This window comes from Triturus cristatus, chromosome 6 (assembly GCF_964204655.1).
Source record: "Triturus cristatus chromosome 6, aTriCri1.1, whole genome shotgun sequence".
In the NCBI taxonomy this organism is placed as follows: Eukaryota; Metazoa; Chordata; class Amphibia; order Caudata; family Salamandridae; genus Triturus; species Triturus cristatus.
In genome coordinates, this window is record NC_140589.1 from 366,895,425 (window position 1) to 366,914,001 (window position 18,577).

Consider the following 18,577-nt stretch of genomic DNA (forward strand, 5'->3'; position numbering starts at 1 on the left):
GATTGTATTTTGCTAAAAGTCCAGCACTAAAGTTAAATGAGTTGAATAAGGCTCTGTTTCGTGGATCTGTATCAGATGTTGAGAAGGTTACTGATGAGATTCAGTTTTGTTACTTTGGGCCAGAACAAGAAAGTGCAGGGAATGACACAGTTATTGAGGAAAATGTGGAAGAGAATGTAGAACCCTCCGTAAGTAAGAAATTTGAAGATCAAATTACAAAATTTGCTATCATCTCTAATGAAAGACCAAATATTACTTGTATTTGTTGCCGGAGAAGCCATTTCAAAATCCAAACAAGGAATGTTGATCTCTACAAAAAAAGTGAAGAAGAAGATAATTATAAGTGGAAGGATTTTGCAACATATATATTTCTTGAAAATTGTTTTGATTTGGGTGAAGATCATCGTATTTGTAAATACTGTTACAACAAGTTGGAAGAAAATAAAATGCCAGCTAGAGCTGTACATAATAATTTAGAATTGGTTGAAGTTCCTGCTGAACTTTCTGATTTAAATACGTATGAGTCTATACTCATTCAATGTGTTCATCCGTTCCAGACCATAGTACGTATGGAGCCAAAAACAGGCAAATTACCTCCTTCAGATTTACAGAGAGGTTTAAAAGGAAGAGTTGTCTATTTGCCGTTGGATTTGAAAAAAAATATGGAAACTATTGACACAGAAAATTTGGAAACTGAACCATTAGTTATTCTGGTTAATGGTGTACCTACAAAGAATAAGAAAATTTTGCAGGAATTGGTAGATGTTCGGAAAGTACAAAGAGCAAATTTATATTTGAAAAGGAATAATAAATGGTATGAAGCCATTTATATGGATGAAGATGAAGAAGAATTAGTAGGAGACACAGACACATCAACTGGGCAAATTGAAAAAGTTGACAAGTCAACAGAAGAAGAAATTTATGAACATTTCAGCATACATCCTCTTCATTCAAAAGAAGTAATGGCAAACACCATTGATCTATTTCAAATGAAAAAAGCACAAGGAACTCCTGTGAGTGTATGGGAGGAGAGTTTGGAAGCTCGATGTTTTCCCCAGCTGTTTCCTACAGGAGAAGGTGGACGATATGATGAACGTCCAGTTCAGATTCCTGCTTCTGAGTATCGGACTACAAGATTATATGCAGAAGATCCCAGATTTCGTCAAAGTATTCCTTATTTGTTCCATCTGTTATTTGAAAGTGACTTGTCTGCACTATCTTATGCAGTAAACCACATTTTAAAAAGTGGAACACATCTACATAATGTGTCTGCTAAGGATTTTATGAACAAAGTGCAGCAGCGAGATGATCATTTGGAATCACAATTGATCAATCTGATGGCTTGTCAGCGTGGGACGAATGAATATTGGTACAGACGCCATGGAGAATTGAAATGTATGTTACGGAATTTAGGAACTCCAACATGGTTCCTAACCCTAAGCTGTGCCGAATACGCTTGGGATGATTTACTGGATTTTCTACGAGAGGCAAATTCAAACATTAAAAACATTGAATACAAGACAGCAGGAGAACTGTGCACATTGGATCCGGTTAATGTTTGCAGATATTTCAATCATAGATTTGAGGCTATGATGTCCTTTATCTGCAACAAAAAAAATCCACCACTTGGAGAAGTTTTGGATTTCTTTTGGAGAAAAGAGTACCAAGCAAGAGGTGCTACACATTCATATGCTGTTGTGGATCAAGGATGCTCCAAAATTTGGAACAGATGCTGATGAAGCAGTGTTATCTTTCATTGAACAATATGCAACATGTGCTATACCTAAAAGCACAGAGGAGAAAAAGTTAAAACAGCACGTTTTACGTTTCCAAAGTCATCGGTGTGGAAAATACTGTCGACGGAAGTACAAGACCAAAGATAAATTCTACACAAAATGTCGATTTGGATTTCCTAGACCTGTTCTTTCAAAAGGAAGAGTCAACAGTTTTATGTCAGCTGTGCGACATACTATTACAAGAAAATCTCCCAAAAATACGTACAACCTGAGAAGAAAAGAAGAGTCAAAATATATAAATGACTACAACCCAGTCATTTTATCCATGTGGAATGCAAACATGGATATTCAGTATGTGGCAGACAATTCTATTGCTGTTGCTCGGTATGTCACATCGTACATTACTAAATCTGAGAAAACGGAATTGAAGGAAATGTGGGAAGAGATTTCTCACGAGAAGAGTGTCAGTGAGAAGCTGTACAGTTTCAGTTTGAAGATGTTAACGCATCGAGAAATTGGATCCTACGAATGTTCAGATAGGTTATCATCTGCAAGTCTTTACTCGAAATCCAGAAGAATAATTTGGGTCAGTTTAGGCCTTGCAGGAATGCGAAATCGGGTACTGAAATCTGTTGGAGAAATTGAATATTTGGCCGAAAACGACCCAGAAAGTACAGATATTTTGAAAACAAACATGTTGGACACATATTACCCAAAAAGAAGTCATCATCTTGAGAACATGTGTCTCTATGAAGTGCTGCAGAACTACATTTTTTCACGGAAAGCCACAGAAGACATCAACAATGGAAAATATAAAGTCATTGGTGAGGAAGGATGGTTGGTGAAGCAAACAAAAGGAAGCTGAGTTGTGACACTACTGACAAAAAGGAATTTTACTACTTGGCACTTTTACAGTTGTTTAAACCATGGCGTTCAGAGGACGAACTACTTGGAGAATTTCAAAGCTATGAGGATTCATTTAATGCATGTAAAGATACCATTGAATGCAGTATTTTCAGGAATTATGTCCAAATGTTAAACGAAGAAATTGAACAGGAAGCTACAATTGCAGCTGAAGTAGCTAGAGATAGTTCTCAAGACAGCCAAAGTTCTGGAACGCTCAGTCAAGATCCCCTAGGACAACCAATCATAGAAAATGAAGCTGCAATAGCCATGACTGAAGTGGAAACGGCTATGAATCAAGCAAAGGAAGATTTAATAGAATTACCAGATTTGGAAAAACAACTGAATGAAGAACAACGACAAATTTATGAAGAAGTCAGAAAAAAAATTGATCACGGATTACTACATGAAAATAAAGAGTGCACATGCACAGCATTTGAACCAATTAGATTATATGTGAGTGGACAAGCTGGAACTGGGAAAAGTTTCTTAATTAAAGTCATCAGAAGCTACCTACAGCAAAAAACAGATTCAACTTTGTCTTGTGTTGTTACTGCTCCAACTGGATTAGCAGCATATGATATTAAAGGAATTACTCTCCATCGCTTGCTAATGTTACCAGCGGAGCATGAGAACAAAATAGAATATCACAAGCTAACTGGCGAAGCATGTTTCGAAGTTTCAAGAGTGTTGAAGAAGATGCAAGTTCTCATTATTGATGAGGTAAGCATGGTATCAAACTTAATGCTTGCCTTTGTGCATTTAAGAATGCAGCAAATTCTAAAAAGAGACTATGACGTGCTATTTGGAGGAAAACATGTTATAGTTTTTGGGGATCTACTGCAGCTCACTCCAGTTAAAGGACAACCAGTGTTTAATACTGTGACACATGAGGACACGAAGAAGTCATTAGGAAGCATTGGTAATGCGAATATTTGGTCATTCTTTGAGTACAAAGAACTCACTACCCATATGAGACAAGCAAACGATGAAGAATATGGAAGTATTCTAAAAGATATCAGAATTGGACTACTCACAGAACATGCCAGAAAAGCTTTACAGAGTCGATTGCTACATAATTTATTTCCAAGTGAAGAAATAGTTGCAGAGAAAATATACAAGAACATTGCAGAAAAAAATACTGTAATCTGCTTAATGCCAACACTACGTGAATGTTCAATATTCAATGAGGAACTTTTGAAATTGGAAAAGGAAGAGATTAAGAAAATGGAAGCAGTGGACAAAATCCAACATGAAAGAATTACAATTACATTAACAGGCGAACTGAAAAATAAACTGGATTCTCTAGAGAAGAACATTTAGAAAACAGCTGGATTAGAAAAAATGTATATCTTTGCATGAACTGTCGAGTATTTTTAAGGAGAAATTTGGATGTAGAAAAAGGATTAGTAAATGGAGCTATGGGTAAAGTTGTGGGTTTTGTTAACTACCAGAAAAAAGAAGGCATTGAGTATTTAAAAATAAAATTTGATCAGATTGAAGAGGTAATAAACATTTGTCGTTCTTCAGTCCGTTTTTTGCTTGTGAAAGACTTATATGTAAGTAGGAAGCAGTTTCCATTTTCTCTAGCATATGCTGTAACTATTCACAAGTGTCAAGGATTAACTGTTGATAGTGCATTTGTAAACATTGGATCTACAGTGTTCAAAGAAGGTATGGCATATGTTGCTTTGTCACGAGTGAAAACATTATCTGGTTTATTTATGATAGAATTTGATGACTCAAAAGTTAGTGCAGATGCAAATTGTGTAAAGGAGTATAATAGATTAAGAAGAACCTATGCTCCTCATTTAGTTCAGTATCCTGTGTTGGAGAAACGTGTTGTTTCTCGGAAAAGGAGATTTGTGAATATCTGAAATGAGGATGTAGAGAAGAGAAAACAAAAAGAGAGTCATGTGATTGCAAGCAAAAAGAAAAAGGACAATGTTGAACAGGTTGTTGGTTTCCATTTTGAAAATAGCTCTGGTGTCAACTGCTATGCTAATGTAGTGCTAAATGTTGTTTTTTATCTTGAAAGTTTGCTTGAGCAGATAACAGAAAATCATGAAAAAAGATTCTGTTCTGTGCTAAGTCTTCTTTATGAGAAGCTGAGTGTTGATAAAGCAAAAATAGAAAGTACAAATGAAATTAGAAATCTATTAGATGTTTGTTCAGGACGAACACAGTTTTCACAAAATATCCAGCAAGATGCACAGGAATTCTTCATGTACATTCTTTTGGTATTTGAAGATGAAGGGGTAGAAATAGAAAATATGTTTGGTCTGTCTTATAAATGGGAACATAGTTGTGAAAACTGTTTCTACACATGCAGCTCTAATGTTGATTCAGAAAGGTTTATCTATTTAACATTGCCAGAGACTAAATCAGTGACTTTTAGTAAATTAGTTAAAGATGCCAATCACAACATGGAATGTTCTAAATGTAAATCAGACATGTTTTCAACATTATTTTTAAAGAAATATTGACCGTATGTAATTTTAATGATGCAACGTTGTAGAGCTGATGGAACAAAATTGGACACTTTAATAAAGAAATTTACAGGACAGCAATTATCAATTTCTGGAAAAACTTTTGTCACAGTTGCAATAATTTTCCATGATGGGCCTATTGTAACTTCTGGTCATTACACAGTTTTTCTTAAATGTGAAAAAGGCTGGACACTGTGTAATGATTCTCAGTTGGTTTTCAAGCAACGTTTGCCTTTTGATTTAGCAAATTCCTATTTAATTTTTCTGCAACCAAAATTTTAGACAGAAATTGCAACATCTGTACAAAACATTATTTACATTTAATTGGATTACCATCGGAAATGTCATCAAATATTATTATAAAAATTACCATTTGGCCGTACGGAAAGGTAATAATTTGCATTGTGGACTTCTTTCACAAAAATTATTTTGGTGCATATGCTTATGCAACAGAATTTTCGGACAATATTTACTGAAATTAGTGATTGTTTTTACGTGAGGATTATATTACGGTATGTTTTAATGAGAAGAGATTATGGGCTTTTTTTAAACAATCTTTGTGATTGTTATTTTTTTTTGCCCGCTGTTAAGTGATGAATGCAATTGCTTTTACGATTTACAGTAAAATGCAATATATTCTGAAAACAGCAAAAAAAGGGCAAAAATATGTTTAATGAAAAATGAAAATATGTGCACTGTATTCTAAAAAGTATTGTTAAATATTAATACATTTTTCTTTTTTTACAGATTGAGAAAGGAAAAATATAAAAATAAACTTCTTTTCACAAAGTAAAATAAATCACTTATTTTTCTTTTAGGTTTTTTCTTTGTCAGGTAAGTGTAAAATTTCAGGAATTATCACACATTTACTTTAATGCTCACTTTTTTCACTACTCTTGTCTATGTTTTTTTCATTTCTGTAGTAGTCCCTCATGGACCTTGTAGGGTGATTAAATGTTTGGGGTTTTAAAAAAAAAAAAAATGCGCGTACCGTACGCGCATGGTAAAAAATAAAAAATAAAAAAAGTCAATTAAAAATTTTTAAAAAAAGTTAAGAAGTAAGGTTGGCTCTTAAAAGAACCGTTGTGTTCATAAAGGGAAAGAGGAAAGAAAGAATGGGAATGCTAACAAGGATCAGTGATGTCATTTGAGATGTCATCAGTGATGTCATGAGTGATGTCAGTGACCATGTCATGAGTGATGTTATATGTGACGTCATCAGCAGTGGATTGCGGGTGCGCGAGTTATAGTTAGCTTAACTAACTATAACGGGGGAATTTCATTGGTTTTTTACGAGTGAAATGTCCAGCTAACTATAACGTCTGTGAAACCTATGTTTTTTTCAGTGAATTTGCAAGGTTTTTAAAATGAAAATTCCTAACTATAACGTGTGTGAAACCCATGGTTTTTTCAGTGAATTTGTATGGTTTTTTAAATGCTAATTCTTATATTTAACGTGTGTGAATTTTTTTTTTTTTCTTTATATATATATATATATATACATCGTTTTTGAATGAATATAATTTTAAAATCGTTATTGTTATTTTTCAGCTTTTAGTATATTTTGTTTTCCTTTGTTAGGAAACACATGAATGCTTAGCCCAAATGGCAAGAGGATAATTACCAGGATATTTTAAAAAAGCTCATCTGAATAAGGTATCTGTGTTCTACAATCAATCCCCCTGCAAGACTGTGCACTCTGCTATAATTGGTTCATTCTCGGCATATTTTTGCTTACTACTTTAAATGCGATCCACTGCACATTACAAACGTGATACAGAAAAAGACTAAACATTAATGCTTATGTTTTTAGAGGTGAGTTATGGAAACAGTATGATTCATATATAAAAAAATAATTTAAAGTGCTACTTTTTAATTTTTCTGATTTCTGCCAAATAAATGCAGAGTTCGATTTTATTAATAAATAGAACCACGAGCATCAAATTTTTTTCTGACATTTAAATGTTTGTTTTTTCATATGGACTCAGTCTTGATGCTTGTATTTTGTTCAGAAACACTGCAATATACTAATTCTATTCTCGTATCAAAAAAGAGGTTACTATTCCAAGCAATTCAGTATTGTTGCAATTTTGTCAGATGGCTTTGAATACTGTAATGGGGGTATAAATGGTATAAATTATGTGGCGAGGATGACTACACAGTGCAGCACGGAAAGGGCAGTTCTTTTTTTTTGTAGACTTATATAGCGCGAACTTAACCGGAAGGCAATGGAGACTTTACATGAGCACCAATTACCTTACACAAGGATACATTCATTTGTGGTAGTTACGGGAGAATAAGTGATTTTCCCAGAATGACAGGATACTGAGCCGAGATTCGAACGTAGTTCCCCAGTTCCAATTTCGGTATAATGAGCGGAAGGCAACATCAAGCATATTCTTTGTATAAAGAAAAATGATGCAGAGCAGTTGATGCATTATTATATAGTTATTATGATATTCACACACATTTATACCAAACAGATCCTGCCACAGTAGAAAATACTAAGCATTCTTAAGAAACAACATGCTATAGACCAGGGCCAGACTGGTAACTGAAAACAGCCCTGGCAAACTTTCCCAGACCAGCCCCCATGCGGCGTGTAGGGAGTGAGCGCAGGGAGCCTGACCGCTACTAGTGGGCTTTGAGGGAGTTCTCCCTCCACGAAAAGTTTGGAAAAAGACAGACCAAAATGGTGAATTTTGCAGCACATTTTTCATTACATATTCAATTGTATCAACTTTGAAAGCCCATATTTATTGAGGGCCAGCAGCTATCTTGTACGAAGCAATTCTCCTACTTGGGCATTTTATTTACCGCGAAGGATGCTTGGGGCGAGGCTATATCATCTAAAAGATTGGTAATGAACCATGCTATTGCCGCCCTTAGATCCTTAACGAGGAAATTAGGCACCAGACCACCTATTGAATTAATTAAGATCTATAAAGCCAAATACGTTTCTGACGCAATGTATGGTAGTGGGATCTGGGGCTTCGCTGATACTTCTCAGCTCCAGATTCTTGAAAATTATTTTCTAAAATTTATCCTCGCTGTCCCTAGGAGTTCCTCTAATAATATTTGTCACTCGGAATTGGGACTCCCCTTTATATCCGACTTTATCAAGCTGGAACCGGTATTGCTTTGGCATAGGGTATGGACAAAAGAAGAACCCAAACTCAACAGAGCCATACTGGCAGATGTTTTAAAATTAGACGGACATTCGAGGATACCGTGGCTGAATTACGTACAAAAATTCTTAAGTGACATTGGTAAACTGGATTATTTTCTAAAACCTCATACCATGCTTGCTATTTCACGGAAAGAGCTAAAAAAAGAGGGTTTGCTCTTTCTAGAATCCTTAAGAATTACTGCTGAGATCATAAAACCAAATGTTTTAAATCACCATTTAATCTTAACTTCTTTTAACATTCAACCCTATTTGATCCATGTCACGGGTAATTACAACAGATTTATATTAACCCGTTTTAGGTTGGGACTGTTTCACAGATTGATCAGCTTCCCATCAGTTAACAATTGGTCTCATGTATTACCTCCCTGTCCCTGTGATGGACGTTCCCCCCAAAGCACAATGCATGTTATTTTATTTTGTAAATTTTACCATCAAATGAGGATTGTCCAATTATTACCTTTTTTAAGAGAGATCGGGCACCGGCAATGCCGCCCGGCCATGTATGAAATTCAATGGTTGGACAATTGCCTCTGTGTTGCAACAATTACATTGTACTTAAAGAAAGTGATTTCTATTAGAAATAGGATTATCGTGTAAATGGTATCTTTCCCTATTCTTACCCATGATAATGTGTTTTCCATATGATGTACTGTAACGTTTTGCTATTTTACACTTTTATGATTGTTTATTATTTACAATCGAATAAAATTATATTGATTTGATTTGATTTGAACTTTGAAAGCACAGTAAATAGTAGATGATGACCTTAAAAAGCACCAGGTTACCCACCCAGTCATATGTACCCATAGACATTCTTTCCGAGAGCATCAAAAATAGACACAAGTAGTAAATCGAGTACATATTATTTTCTGTTTGCACTTTAATAAATACACTGGGGGTGGCATCTCGTGTCTCACTGAGGAGCACCAGTTAGAACAAGACCACTACCTCCCTAAACTGCAACTGCAAGTTCAGCTCAGATATAATAGAATGTTCTGACTGCACTACTTTGGCTATTAAACACATTTCCTATCTATGAGATTCCCTGGCTTCTTCACATTCACTCCTGTTCAAGAACTTTCAGACAGATTCAATAATCTTCATCTAGCTGTTTATCATGCTTTTTTTAAAACATGTTCTTTCCTAAAAGAAAGGCATTCTCCCAGTTACCTTTCTTTCCCTTGCTACTCTTTTTCCTAATCCTGCCTTCTACGCTTTTTACTCAGATGTCAAATTCTCCATTCTTAAAACTTTGTTACCATTTGATTGTCCTCTATTTTTCCTCTGCTCTCTCATCCTTTCAGTTCTTATCCTCCTTGTCTCTCCTTTTTTGTAACCCATGTTCTAAATATAATCTACCCTCTCATTCCATTGTGTTACTTTCCTTTCCCTTTCACTCTTCCCTACCATCTCTCCATGATCACCTAAGATTCTTTACTTAATTTCTATCCTGGTAAATGCTCTCTCATTCCTCTCTCCCTTACCCTTGTTCCTCATTCCTTTCACCCCATTACTTTATTCCATGCCTTCTCTCACTTCTTCCTCTTGTCTCCTCTGCCTTCGACTCTCTTTTCCATCCTAGCTTCTCTTTCACTCCCTTCTCCTTTGCATCCCTTTCTTTTTTCGTTATTGATTTTTTTCTCTTTATTTTCCTTTAAAAGGCACAAGCAAATGACAATAGATATACTGTAGTTGTGTGAAGAAGATGAAGCTGTTGACCATGAGGAGTATGAGAATAATGAGTCTGAGAGTAATGAAAAACTGGAAAGGGACCGGGTACACTCGACCCACTATTGTAGGGTAGACTGCGGCACGTGGGTTTGAGATTTGAACCTGCAGCCTGCAGTTGTCTGCAGAGTGAGTGATAACGTGCACCGGATGAGGAATCAAGCCTGCTGACTGGGGGTTATGCGCGCATATGTACAACAGGCGCATTTACCTACTATACTATATACATGCCGAGTGCTTCAAGTAGGATAAAAACTGCAAGGGGTCTCTAGAAGGGATGTGGCAAAAGAAGTATAACTAGAAATATTTTTCAAGCATTGTGGTCTATGTAAGGATGGGCATGGCTGAAAACACAGGAACTAACATTCTGTGCTTCACATAGTTGCAAAACCATGTAATCTCTTTTCTCTTCTGCGCCATTCCTTTCACTCTCGCCTTCTGCACATACCTGCTTTCATCTTCTCCACTCCACCATCCCTGCCACACCCAACTCACACACCTCATTTCTATTCCTTTGGCACGGTCTATATTTTGACAGCTGTGTACTTCCTTCACACACTTCCCAACAGTTATAATTGGAACATATGAGACAATCGCTCTGTGCACTCTGCGGAGAGACCAAGGATGGGATGTGCATGCAGTCTGAATACCTTTATAACCTACTGACAAGAATTGAAAGAAACTCACTGTTAGACCTGGCACCATTGGAGTGGATTTCCCTTCCATTTTTCGCTGTTGTCTCCTCTGTTTTTGCTGTTAATAGATGATCTGGGCGCTGTGCCACTGCCATTCAGTGCCACAGCGTGAATGCTCCCTGTGTAAAGATGACATGTGAATTGGTATATCCATGATTGGCTTATTTGGTTTACCTGTTAGTCCCTAGTAGTGTGGCCTGTGTGTGCCCAGGGCTGGTAAACCAAATGCTGCTGGTGGGCCTGCAGTGGTGGTTTGCGCCACCCACAAAAGCAGCTTGTAAAGTGTGTCTCAGACCTGCCACTGCAGTGTCTGTGTGTAGTCTAGAACTACCATCTTGGCTGTGAAGTGCACTCACTTCCCAGCCCCTGAACCTTCCCTTGGCATCATGTAAGCCACCCCTATGGTAGGGTGCATTGTATGTGTAAGGTAGGACATGCTCTGATGTGTGTAGCATGTCCTGGTAGTGAATTACACCCAATTTCGTTTTTAACTACGGTAAGGCTACCTGTTCTCCATAGGCCAGAATGGGAGGTTTGGCTATTACATTCTATAGTCCTAACTGACCCACAGAACATGGTAGAAAAACAAATTTAGTATGCCTGAGCTCAGACTATGAAAATACATCTTTTAGTGAAGTTTATTTTTATATTTTGTGTTTGAAAATAACACTTTTAGAAAGTAGGTATTTTCTTGCCTAAGCCTTCCAGTGTGCTCTGCTGTTATTGGTATTGGCTGTCTGGTTTTGGAGGGACAGGACAGGCTGAGTCAGACCTGGGTTGAATAGAGAGATCTGCATTGGAGTATGGGGAGGGGTAGCTCCTGGACCTGAATAGGGCTGTGCCTGGCAAGGTGAATGCTGGCTTCACCTCCCACTGTGCATCTGATGGCAGACCCCCTCTTTCTGAAAGGAAGGATGCAGCCTGGTAAACAAAGTGCTCGAGGGCTGGGCAGAACTGGTTCTGGCTGGGTTCAGTGACTTGTAGCTTCTGAGAACAAAGACTTTTGGGGTATAAATATCTGTGCTGAAACCCCTACAATTTGTATTGCTCCTGGACAACAAGAAGAACCTCTGTCTGTGTAACTGAAGGAATCTGCAGGAGAAGGACTGCCCTTGTGCTTGTGTGCTGTTTCTTGGCCTGGCCTGCAGTGGTTACTACGGGACTTGGAAGAAGAGGAAAAGGACTTTGAAGGAACTTTTATTTTTGGCTACAGCAATCACCCAAGGGCTAGAAGAGAGCTAGCCTCCTGCAGGAGTCTCAGGCACATCAGACTCCACCACCAGCCTCCTGTTTCCTCCCAGCGAGGATTTCTATCTGCAGGTGAGGCTCCTGTGAGTTCCACGGCCTCTAGTTCTACTGTGGAGAAGAGAGTGCTGAAAATCGTCGCTAACACCCGTTAGCGAGCCGCTGCAGCTGAAGAGCGTAACGAAAATCGTTGCGCTGTTGCCACAGAGTGCTCGCTACCGGAGATCATCGCATCACCTGTTGGTGGGCTGCCAAATGCTCACTAACCTGAAGATTATCACATTGCAAGTTTGCGGGCCTCAAAGCGCTCACTAACCAAACATCATCGCATCGAGTTCATCGCTTCACGACATCGCAGAGCGGACGCCAAGCGTTCGCCATTTTCATCGCATCGTATCAGGATCGTCGCTCCCTCGCGGAGCGCCATTTTCTTTCATTGCAACAAGATCGCACACGCAACAGGCTCGGCGCATCATCCTCCCTTCGCAGCAAGGATTTTATCGCACTCCGGCTTAGCGTGCAGAAGTTTGTCGCTTTGTCCTGCAGACAAATCAGCGCATCATCCTCCCTTGCGTCAAGGATTCAATGCATCGCTGGTTAGTGTGAAGAAAATCAACGCTACAACTCCTTAGCGTCATTTTGGTTGCTTTGCTACAGAATCCATATACCTTGTGAGTAAAAGGGTCACAGAGACCACTGCCTTGAACTGAACTCCTCTTTGCAACACCTTGAACTATTTTTGCAGCATTTTAAGAGTAACCCTATTTTTCTAGTATTGTGGAATTTTACTGTTATTGGTCTTGTGTTAAGTCTATATATAAAGATACTTATTTTTATAACTACTTAAGTGGTGTCCCTTTGTAGTGTTCTTCACTGTGTTACTGTGTATGGTCATAAATGCTTCACACACTGCCTCTGAGATAAGCCTAGCTGCTCGTGCTACATTACCACAGGGTTGAGCAGGGGTTATCAAAGGGTGTAGTCTGCTTACTCTGACTTAGGAAGAAGGGTCCCTACCTGGACAGTGGCCAGCCACTGCCAACTAGAGACCCCCATTTCTAACACTCACCCTTCTTCAGCCTCAGCTGCAGAGTTATCAATCGTGTTTCATCATAAACACCCACCCACAACCTGAACTCACTCATACGCTTGGGTCGAATCAGTTCACAATATGCACTATACAAGAGTCATACCTTGTGTAAAAACTACAGAAACACATATGGAAAAAGCAAACACTCATAAAGAATGCAAGAAGTAAAATGTGAAATGTAAGCAGGGGCTGCATGGCTGACGTAGATCACCCTGACTGAGGATTTTTACAGTCATTGTGAAACTGACCAGTATTTTTTCTTGTAATGTTAAGGACCTTAGAATCAGAGGGCCAGATAAGGACTGTCCACCTAAAATCTTTGATATATGCCGAGTTAAAGTCTGTTCCCTGCTGGTACTCTGCAGCAGGTGCATTAACCTCTATGCTATTTTACCGGATTGGAACCTGGAGGTTAGTGAGCGTCACAACAGCTACATTAACCCTCTGAAATGTCTTAATCTGTCCCCCGACATAGAGATCTGCTCACCAGCACATGCATTAACCCACTAAGCCGTGTTTACCACAATGTCCCCTGTGCTCAACAGCTCAGATGAAAAGCTGTGCAGTCAGTGTTTAAAGGCTTCTGCCAGGCTGCAACACGTGTGGGGGGTTGAGGGGGAAGGGTTGGAACATGTGTAGAGTTCTGCACAGTACACTGGATTTTACACATACGTGCATTACACAGGTGCACTGATTTCCAATTGTAGGCACAGAGAGAGGAGGAATTATTTGAACTGCGTCATACGTTTAGTGTTGATTTCAAAGCTCAGCAATTTATAATCTGACCAATGGTCTCCACACGTTTTAATTCTGTGCCCCACCCCTACACTATTTAGTGGATTGGAAGGGGTTTGGTCCTGAGGAGAGATCATGGGAACCCGCAAAGAATGTACATGCTCCTAGACTAATTAGACGATTTCATGCACAGCATCCCCTGAAACCTAGACCGATGGATCGGTCTTTGAGAGGGGGTACTGTCAGGATGGGGCTGAATGCTACAATCACGCCGCGCAGTTCGTTAGGACTGCATCGGGTTTTGGTTAAGCCCTCCCTCTGCAATTTATGGACAAGTATTTAGGGCTTTAGACTTCGTTCAAAGACGGCCGCCGAGTTTTCCTGACTAGCCCATTGCGTTTGAAGTCTCGCGGGAGCACGAGATTTCGTCTCCTCACGAAGCGCGTCTTGCTGCGCACTTCAATTCAACCATAGTCGTGTGAGGGAGCTTTAGCTCACGCTCCTCACAAAAGAATTCTTGGCACTAAGAATTAGTTTGTTTCCACAGGACTGTTGTCAGCGGATGGAGACGCATCTCAGAGAGAATTGTAGACTTAGAGTCTGAGAGAGAAATAATGTTAGTCAGATGGAGAACTTGTACCTGAGTAGCGGAATTAAGGAGAAGTGAAATCAGAGTTCCAGAGTATTTTAGGAATATCCAGGGTCTCTCGTCCTCCGGTAGGCTTACCGTGGAGTAAGAAGACCACCTGGAGACCGGCTGCTGTTTACGGTGAGAGTGGTCATCCAGCAATCACAAGTAAGCGGACTCAGAGAGACTTGCGTGCTGTTCATTCTCCGTTCAGTAGAACTTTGCTTCAAGCTCTGTCTCCCCTTTACCGCCCTTGCGCTTTCCCTTGAACTTTCCCTTCCTCCTGTCTATCCTTCCCTGTCCCTTTTTGCGCGATTCCTAGAGACCAAGGGAGAATTGAGACTTCACTGCATACCATCCTTCCAAGCAGCAAAGACTTCGTAGTAGAAGAAGGAACTAGCAGGTTCCCAGAACTGCGGTTACGGATAGTCATATCTGCTAAGACCATAGACTGGTAAGAAAGAGTAGAAGAGTAACGTTATGGTGGAATATTGAAAGAAGTAAGTGGAGAATAACCCAGTGTATTTCTGTGCACATACAGGTTAAATAGAAAGTCGTAAACTAGAACAAACATCGAACTATATAAAGAGAGGCAATACTCAAGCAAAAGATCTGGTAGGAGAAAAGCTCAGAGAGAGAGAGAGAGAGCGAGTGAACAAGAACTGTTAAGTAGGTTAGAAAAGGTACTGAATGGCATTCTGTCTCCTTCTGTGCATTAGGTCTCCCTGAAATTCCGCTGAAGATTGAGGAGGGAGCCAGGCCAGCTCGAGTGTCTCTTTTTCTGTCCAACTCCCCTTTCCCCCTGCCTGGAGCAGCTGAATTAACGCAGTGAGCTCTGGGAGGAGGGCATTGGGAACTGATCTTCATTCTGCCTCCGTGGAGAGTTTCCGTTTGGCCTTCCTGACAGATTGAAGTGCCCACGAGTTTCCTTCACCTGGGCAGAATGGTGGAGGGTTTCAGTTTAAAGGCCTTAGGGGATATGTTGGAGGGTATTCAGAGGGAATTAGGAACCCTAAGTGAAGAAAATAAGAGTTTAAGGCAGGAGGTTATGGCTTCTAGACAGGAGACACTGTTATTGTCCTAGAGAGTTAGTGAGATATCCTCAGGGGCAACCTCTGCTCAAACCTTTCCTAGTGATGCACAGACAAAACAAGACACACGCACTGTTGCTCAGGTTGTACACTCTGTGTCCCCCATCATTCCATTGGCCCCCCCTGAAAGATATTGTGGAGACCCTCAGAAGGCGCAGCTCTTTCTCACCCAATGTTCCTTACATTTTATGTGTCGTGCAAATTTATTCCCAGATGCTCAATCACGGGTGGCTTTCATCTTGTCTTATTTGGGAGGGGATGCTGCAAATTGGGCCATGCCATTAGTATCCCGGGATGATCCCTTTTTATATAATTTAGAGCAGTTCAAGACAGAATTCCTCAGAATCTTTGACAGGCGTAGAGTATCTCAGGCTACAGATAATGAACTCTTAGAATTGCGTCAAGGTAATAAAGATCTTATCTCCTACTTAACTCAGTTCAATAAACTATTGGTGGAGACCAATTGGCCAGAGGAGAAGAGATCTGCTCTGTTTTATCGAGGCCTACCTGATTACATCAAAGATACCTTGGCACAGATTCCAAAGTGACCAATTGAATTCTCGGAGCTGGAGGATTTAGTTCTAGAAATCGATTTCCGCAGTGCAGAGAGAAGAGGAGAAAGGAAGACAAAGGACTTTCGCTGGTATTATCCACGCTTTGATCGAATGAAGACAGAACCCAGCAAGTCTACTGGTGGAACGGTAGAAAGTGAGCCAATGCAGATTGGGTCTGTTCGAGGCCCTTTAAGTAAAGAAGAGAAGGATCAAAGGAGACTGAAGAAGCTATGCATGTATTGTGGGGGATCTGGGCATTTTGTGAGAGAGTGTCCGAAGAGGCCGAAGACCACAAATCCGGGAGACTCCCAAAACCATCTGTAGGCGGAGTCGCTCAGATGGCGAAGGTGGAAAATCAGACTCCAAGAGATCACCAAATTTCGAATACCCTTAAGACTCGGGCACCACATTTAACTTTACAGATGAAATTAAGATTTAGGAGGCAAGAGCGGCTAGGAGTGGCAATAATGATCGATTCAGGTGCCACTGGCAATTTTTGCGATATAAAATTTGCAAAGAAGATGGGTATCCTGGCAATGCGTAAGGAGCAGAAGGAATCAGTCCGGGCTGTAGATGGTACTAACCTCTCGTCAGGTCCGATCACACATCACACTGAAATGGTGGAATTGATTCAGTCTAATGGTCATCGCGAGACTCTACAGTTCAACTTGATTGATGCCCCGCAATTTCAAATAATTTTGGGACTTCCTTGGCTAACTCTGCATAATCCTACCATCGATTGGGAAGATCGAACCATCAATATGGATTCCGCCTATTGTGCTGACCATTGCTTTTCCTCGGCGAGCGAACCTCCCGAACCATCTTTAGCCACCTTGCTGTCATTTAGTGGAGAGTCCATTTGAGTAATAAATACCTTGGACATTCCAGCAGAGTATCAAGAATTTCAAGAAGTCTTCAGTGAACATGAGGCCGAGAAACTCCCTCCACATCGTTCCTACGACTGCACCATCGATCTGGAACCTGGGGCAGCATTACCTTGCAGTAGGGTTTATGCGTTAACGGAAGCGGAGAACTGCTACTTGAAAGAATACCTAGATCGTTACCTGGCTAATGGATTTATCCGACCATCTCAGTCCCCCGTGTCTTTGCCACTATTTTTTATTCCAAAGAAGGAGGGGTCTCTGAAAACTTGCATCGATTTTCGCGCTATCAATCGGGTTACGGTCAAGAACCGATACCCCTTGCCTCTGATTTCAGTCCTCCTAGATCAGATAAAGGACGCTCAAATATTCACAAAATTGGACCTTCGAGGGGCCTATCATCTCATCCTCATGAAAGAAGGCCATGAATGGAAGACTGCTTTTAGGACTAAGTACGGACTATTTGAGTATCAAGTCATGCCTTTTGGCTTGTGTAATGCTCCAGCAGCCTTCCAGCATTTCATCAACGATATCATGGGAGATTTGGTGGATCGGATCGCAGTGATCTATTTGGATGACATCTTGATATACTCCACTGACCCAAGAGAGCACTCAAATCATGTAAAGGCTGTCTTGGAGAGATTGCGCAAGCATCAACTTTATGTAAAACTGGAGAAATGCGCCTTCAATGTGCGAACTGTGGAATTCCTGGGTTTCGTGTTATCTCCAGGAGGGATCACCATGGAAGCAAACAAGGTGCAAGCGGTGGTAGACTGGCCGTCACCAAAGGATGTGAGAGAGATTCAGAGATTCTTAGGATTCGCTAATTTCTATCGCCGATTTATCCAGGGATTCTCGCAGAAGATCATTCCAATTACCAGATTGCTGAAGAAGGGAGTTAAGTTCCACTGGCCAGTGGAGGCAGAACATGCTTTCGAGTTTATCAAGACGAGTTTCACCACAGCCCCCATCCTGCTTCATGCAGACCCTACGGAGCCTTTCTTTGTGGAAGCAGATGCTTCTGATCAAGCAATTGGTGGAATTTTGTCTCAACGACACAAGTCAACTGGGCAACTACATCCAGTGGCTTATCATTCTCGGAAATTGAATTCAGCTGAAGTAAACTACACCATCGCTGAAAAGGAGCTGCTGGCTGTGAAAGACGCCTTTGTCGAATGGAGACATCATTTGTTAGGGGCCAGACACACCGTTACAGTGTTCACAGACCATAAAAATCTTCAATTTCTAAAATCTGCAAGAACGTTAACTCCCCGTCAACTGCGATGGTCTCAATACTTCGCAGATTTTGACTTTGTGATAACTTATCGACCAGGAAATAAGAATGGGAAGGCGGATGCCTTGTCCCGGATTCAAACCGAAGGCACCGAACATTCAGTGACTCCGCAACCAATAATTCCTGAATCCAAGATTGTGTGTTCCATTTCTGAAGCCCATTACCAAAAAGAAATCCGGGGGCTAATGTCAGAAGCAGAGATGGCCGAGTGGGCCAGTCAAGAAGAAGGTCGGCAAGTAATTAATTCCTTGCCTTATCAAGACGGTGCCCTATACCTTCCTACTAAGGATATCCAAGAACAAGTTTTGAAAGACTGCC